This window comes from Notamacropus eugenii, chromosome 1, assembly GCF_028372415.1.
Source record: "Notamacropus eugenii isolate mMacEug1 chromosome 1, mMacEug1.pri_v2, whole genome shotgun sequence".
NCBI lineage: Eukaryota > Metazoa > Chordata > Mammalia > Diprotodontia > Macropodidae > Notamacropus > Notamacropus eugenii.
In genome coordinates this window covers 297,596,234-297,602,652 of record NC_092872.1, presented here as the reverse complement: position 1 = coordinate 297,602,652, position 6,419 = coordinate 297,596,234, and positions in this window count along the sequence as shown.

Genomic DNA, 6,419 nt, shown 5'->3' with positions numbered 1-6,419 from the left:
TCTGTCTGCTGCTGTTGTACTATCTCTAGGGTGCCAGTTGTTCCCCCTTAGTCTTTCCATCTGTGTGTCTCATTGTCACTACGTGTTCCCTTTCTGTTAATATATGCCTTCGGTAATTGTTCTATGTCATATCTCCCATGTGGGCTACATTAGTAAGCCCATGGTTATCTTATACCCACTCAGCATCTTTCTGTTGCTCTTTGCATTATTTGTTAATTCTTCTGAAAGTGCAGTGTTCCTTGATATGCATCCTCTGTGATCACTGGGAGAACGTGAGTGTTCAAGAGATGGATTTTATTGGCATTGAGCCCTTGGTTTTGTAAAACGCCCAGCCCACTTTTCCATATATGATCTTATCTAACCTCATCTTCTCAGTATAGGGTTCAGCTCATTTTCTGCTTGTCCATGATATGCATATAGATTTCCCTCCAGCTGCTGTGACAGACTGGGCAATGTACCTTTTTCTTCACCTCTGTTTTTTCTCACTGTAGATGATGAGGCCAATCTCCTTCACTTTGCTGTGAAGACTTTGTAGTGTTTGGGGGCTCAATGCAACAGTGGAGTGCAAGTAATTGCATTCTAATATTATAAAATATATATTTTTAAATTCCAGAAAGTTCTGCCTTTTATGTTCTTATTGTCAGAAATGGCATGTGTGTCTGTTAAGACTAAAATCTTCCAGTGGATACATGGGGAACGCTGTTTTCAAACCTTGTCTGGGGTGCAAAGATGGCTTTATCTCAGTTTTGGAAGGAAATGTGTTTCTGCCTTCAAGAATCTTATTCTAAATGGTAAGGTGAGACATAAACACATGAAAAGATAACTAGTGGTAAAAGGCAATAAGTGACAAGTGCCAACGAAGAGTATAACATAATTCTTGTATGCTATTGACTGTTATATTCTTTTTTAGCAATTATCTCACTCTATACTTTTGTCCCCAGTGCCTAGTCCGGTGCCTGGAATGTGGTAGGCACTTAATAAAGGCTTGTTGATTGATTGATTAGTGATTTAGAAATTCAGTAGAGGGATCGATCACTGTGAATCGGGGAACTCTTATGGAACTGGAACTTAAAAAATGGTTAGAAGTTAGGAGGAAAAGAGTGAGGAAAGGAACATGGGAAACAGCAAAGATCTAGAAAGAAGTATTACTATACAAGATAGGCTGAAATTTGAAGGCATAAATGAGAAACATTCGTTAAGCCCATGTACATGTGCTAATCACAGTGCTAGGAACTGGGGATTCAAGCATAAAAACAAGACTGTACCTGCCCTCTAGGAACTTACATTCCGGCTGGGGGAAAAACACATATAGGGGAATGGTGTCCAAGGAGGGGTATTTTGGTTTGGTACATCCTAAAGATGGTGAGTAGAGTCACCCGGAGAGCCACTCAGCACCTCCTTTCAAGAAGCAATGGTAATACTGATTTCATTAATGTTCCCAAAGCAAAAAGTGAAAAGGTTGAAAGTTGGGGGTGGTGGAGATAGGAAATGTACATGGAGGCATGATGAGCAATAAGGAGATGGTTGATGTGGAGAGCCAGGTAATACATGGAGCAAGTCGGAGAAGTGGGTTGTAATCATTTTTAGAGGAATGACAAGCCAGTAGCTGGGACAGGAAAACTGGCACATGTTTTATCATTTCATATCAGGAACTTCTTGAATCTTACCATGTGCAAGAAAAGCAGTATTCCATGGTCAATGGATTATCATACCCAGAGTAAGGAAGACGTGTTCAGATCCCATCACTGACATTGTGGTTACGACCAAGTTACAACTCCTGATGACTCAGGTAACTATCTACAACTTATATCCTGAAATATAGATGGATTGCCATCTGAGAGTCCCCACACTAAGGAAACCACAGATCCTCGATATATTTATTGGCTGTGTATTTATTATACAGAGACATAGGAGCTGCCCTCAAAGTGCTTCTGGTCTAGTTGGTGAGATGAAAGATAAACCTGAAGAATTAATAGTAAAAGCTATCAGTAACGGTCCAGGACAACAATAGTGCTGTCCTAAGATGGCACTGAATTAGTTGCCAAATGAATTAACATTAGCCATAATTGCTATAGGAATTCCATATCAGGACAGAGTATTTTAGGCTGAGGTGGCCCAGGAAAACTTAAAAGCAGCTTTTCACACAAGTGGCTTGCCTGAGCTTTCAATCCCTGGGGTGCAATATGAAGCCCTGCAACCTCTTAAGAATTTGACTTTGGGGCTCCAGAAGCCCATACCCGTGATCAGAGGCCTAAATATACTTTGAGCTCTGAATAGGTGGTTGGTTGTGCTTAGAGAACCAGATTGTTAGCCTCAAGTGACCTCAACTGGTGAGTGAATCTGTAGGCTGTGCCCCAGAGTTTTCGGTACAAAAATCAGCTTATGGAATGAGGCTTCCTGCCTCAGTTCCATTCTCCCATGCCTCTGACCAGTCATTCTGAATAGTAATCCAAGAGATAGCCAATTTTAGATTGTGAAATAGGGAGAAATGCCTTTTTTTTTCTTAAATAAGGAGGCACTAAGAGAGCCTGTGGTATAGTTGAAAAAACACTGATGTCAGAACCTAATTTCAAATTCCAAATAATATAATCTTTTATAATAGTAGTTAATAAAATAGCTAGCACTTCCATTGCACTTATGTGGCAGACAGTTTGCTAAGTGCTTTACAATTACTATCTCATTTGATCCTCACAGTAACCCTGGGAGGTAGGTGCCATAACTATGCCCATTTCATAGCTGAAATGGAGGCATGCAGAAGTTAAGTGACTTGTCGGGGGTCACCCAGCAAGTGTCTGAAACTAGATTTGAACTTGGGTCTTCCTGATTTAAGTTCTGGTCCTCTACCCACTGCACCACGTGTCCTAGATGACCTCCAAATTGTCTTTCAGTTCTAAATATAAAATTTTACGACTTATTGCTATTACAATAGAAATTGTGATAACACACTATTTCTAGTGGGTTTTTTATGATGGCAGATGTTAATTCATAGAACCATACATAGTCATGAAGGCTCTGTGCTCATTTAAACTTTTAGCAAGTTGTTGATAGATCTAATTAATTACTTTTTTTGTATTTAAATTTATTTATTTAAGTTTTCAACATTCATTTCCACAAAATTTTGGGTTCCAAATTTTCTCCCCATTTCTCCCCTCCCCCCACCCCAAAACGCTGAGCATTCTAATTACCCCTATCACCAATCTGTCCTCCTTTCTAACATCCCTCCCTTCCCTTATCCCCATCTTCTCTTTTGTCCTGTAGGGCAAGATAAATTTCTATACCCCATTACCTGTATTTCTTAATTCCTAGTTGCAAGAACATTACTCAACAGTTGTTCCTAAAACTTTGAGTTCCAACTTCTCTTCCTCCCTCCCTCCCCACCCATCCCCTTTGGGAAGGCAAGCAATTCAATTTAGGCCATATCTGTGTAGTTTTGCAAATGACTTCCATAATAGTCGTGTTGTATAAGACTAACTATATTTCCCTCCAGCCTATCTTGCCCCCATTTCTTCTATTCTCTCTTTTAATCCTATCCCTCCCTAAGAGTATTGACTTCTAATTGCTCCCTCAATTAATTACTTTTTGAAAGTCAAACTGTTTAGGAGAGCTAGTTCACACATTGGATAATTTTTTTAAATTTTAGGTCTCATGTGAAACAAAAAGTCCCTTTTGATGAGCAGAATTGAAGTCAGTGAGAAGAAAATTAAATTTGCTATTAAATGTGGAATATAGGTTTTTTAACTTACCTATTTCATATTTAATTTAAATAATTTAGGTTCTGGGCATGATGGAAGAATCTGTAATTCAGATTTAGTGTTAAAACTTTTTTAATTTTCAAAATTTTAACAGCAAATTCAGGATTTAGAAGGATTTTTTTAAAAAGTACAGTTTAATTCCTAATGACTAAAGTTCCCCTGTCATATGAAATTGTGAGTTCCCTGTCACTGGTAGTGTGCTTGGAAAAACTAGACAGCTCTTTTCTTGGAGAAATAGAGGGAATTCATACACAAGGGCAAGGAAATTGAACTAATTGGTCTCCCATTTCTCTTTCCATTGTAAGATGATGACCCTGTACAGGTATGATGGCTCATCAGATAATAATGTATATATTTGTCCAAGTCTGGTCCATGTGCTGCTTTTCTTCATTCTAGCTTTCCTTATTGCACCCCCATTTCTGCACACCAGACTTCTTAATTACAGCATAGTGTGAGGCAGGACAAGTTTTGCATATGTAAATTTGAGCAAGTGTTTCGGAGTTCAAGTCATCTCATGGTTGTGAGAAATAGGAGACAATTCTGTTCTGGTTTTTTATTGGCCAACTGTGAACTTTAGCAAATTGCTTAATTTGTTTGCATGATAATTGTTGCCCTTTTCACATGGATAATCCCTTTCTTAATTGATGGATCATAAGATGGAATGGGTTACCTAAGAAGATAAGGGATTCTTCTTCATTGCAACTCAGTAAACAAAGAAGGCCAGTTGACCACTCATGGGGTATGATTTAGTGGGAATTATTTTGCAAGTGTGAGTTTTACTAGATAACCCCTGAGGTTCCTTCCATTTCTTCATTCTGTGAGTCTGAGAAAAGACCCACAATCTCATTCGAATGACTCAAGGACTTCAAGACTGGGATGAGAACACCTTGCCTGAGAAGGAAGTGATAATGACTACTGTCTTCCAGTTTAGGACAGAAAGCTATCCAAAGGTGGAGGTCTTCAAACAAAGGTTAAATGGCCACTTGTTGGATATATTATAGAGGATTTTTTTTCCAGGCATAGATTGAACTAGATGGCCATTAGGATTACTTCCAACTCTGAAATTCTATAATAAATTTGGAATTGGAAGGAATCTTAAGACATTATCTAATCCAGGCCTCTCATTTTTCTAAATAAGAAAACAGAGGCCCAGAGAATTGTACAGGAGTTGTGAGTTTCTTGAATGACCATTTAAGAGTTCAACAACAATTAATTCAATTAATTGAATTCAATTAATTGAATAATTCAGTCAATTGTCTTCTTCTGCCACATGCTGGCTATTTGACCATGAACACGAAACTAGATTAGGCAGTGAGAGACATACAAACAGTAAAAACACAGAATCTACACTCAAAGGTTCTGTTTAAAGGAATCTTTCAAAGGGTTGGTGGTGATTGAGGTATTGATACAAATAAATAGGACAGAAGGTAGACTGTGATATGAGTAAAGGAGAGGTCTAGATCTCTCTTAGAAATTAGAGGAAGAGATCAATTTCTGCTATGAGGGTTAGAGTGGGCTTCCGAGAGGAAGAAGCACTAGCTAAGCCTTAAAAGAAGAGATATGAACTTCAGTAGTTGTGGGGGAATTGTCTTTGAGCATAGAAGGAGACCTGAACAAGAGGGCAGGGTGAGGTGGTAGGACAGTGAGGAGTCTAGTTTGGGCAGAAGCAATGACAGGGATAGAATGCAAGAAGACTGGAAAGGTGAGTTGGTGAGAGATAATGGAGGACGCTGCAGCTGGTATTTTAAGCTAGTGGCAACAATATGATCAGACCTGAGCTTTTGGAAGATCATGTTGGCAGCTCTGTGGAGGGTTAATTGGGGAGGAGTGAGACTGGAGACAAGCTAAAGAAATCTCTTCCTTAATGCTGAGATTTGGGGTTTCATTTTATGACTAGTAAGCTTGTTTTCTAAGTATAAAGTACCGGCTGTTATCAGACACATGCTAGAGGGAGCACAGTTTCATGTTGATAAATAGTCTGAATTTGGAAGAAAGAGATCTGAAAGATGATTGAACCCTGTATCTGTCTTCCTTTCTTAAATTCAGAGTGAGGGCCTAAACAAGGAATTTCCAGGCCCCGGGAGAGGTTTGAAAATTCTGTCCCTTTGTTATTGTTCCTGAAGAGACTTTGAGCCTTTGCCATGGAACATAGAACTTATCACAATAAAATAGCTGCATTTACCAATATTCCAGAATTAAAAATGTATGTTTGGATTCAATACACATTTCAGTGCCTATTATGTCCATGACAAGAGGCAATGGTAGATAGCGGGTAAAAGGGTAGCCTTGGTGTTAGGAAGACCTGGATTCAAGTTCTGCCTCTGATAGATACCAGTAATGTGATTGTGAGTAAGTCACTTAACCCCTCAATTTCCCAGGCAGTTCTTTTAAGACCAGAAGATAGGGATGGCTTGCTGATCTGTGTCTGTGGAGGGACTTTTCCGCACCCCATCTTCTACATATTGATAAAATTATGACTGTAGACTAAAAAAGAAAATATTCTAAAAATGCAATTGGGAAATATTTAATGAAATTAAAATATGCCAAAAAGAAAAAAAAAGAAAATGTTGAAGTCACTGTACCAGGCACTGAGGATATAAAAAGCAAAGGGGAAACTCCCTATCCTCAAGGAGCTGGTATTCCACCAAACATGTCCCTTCTTGAACT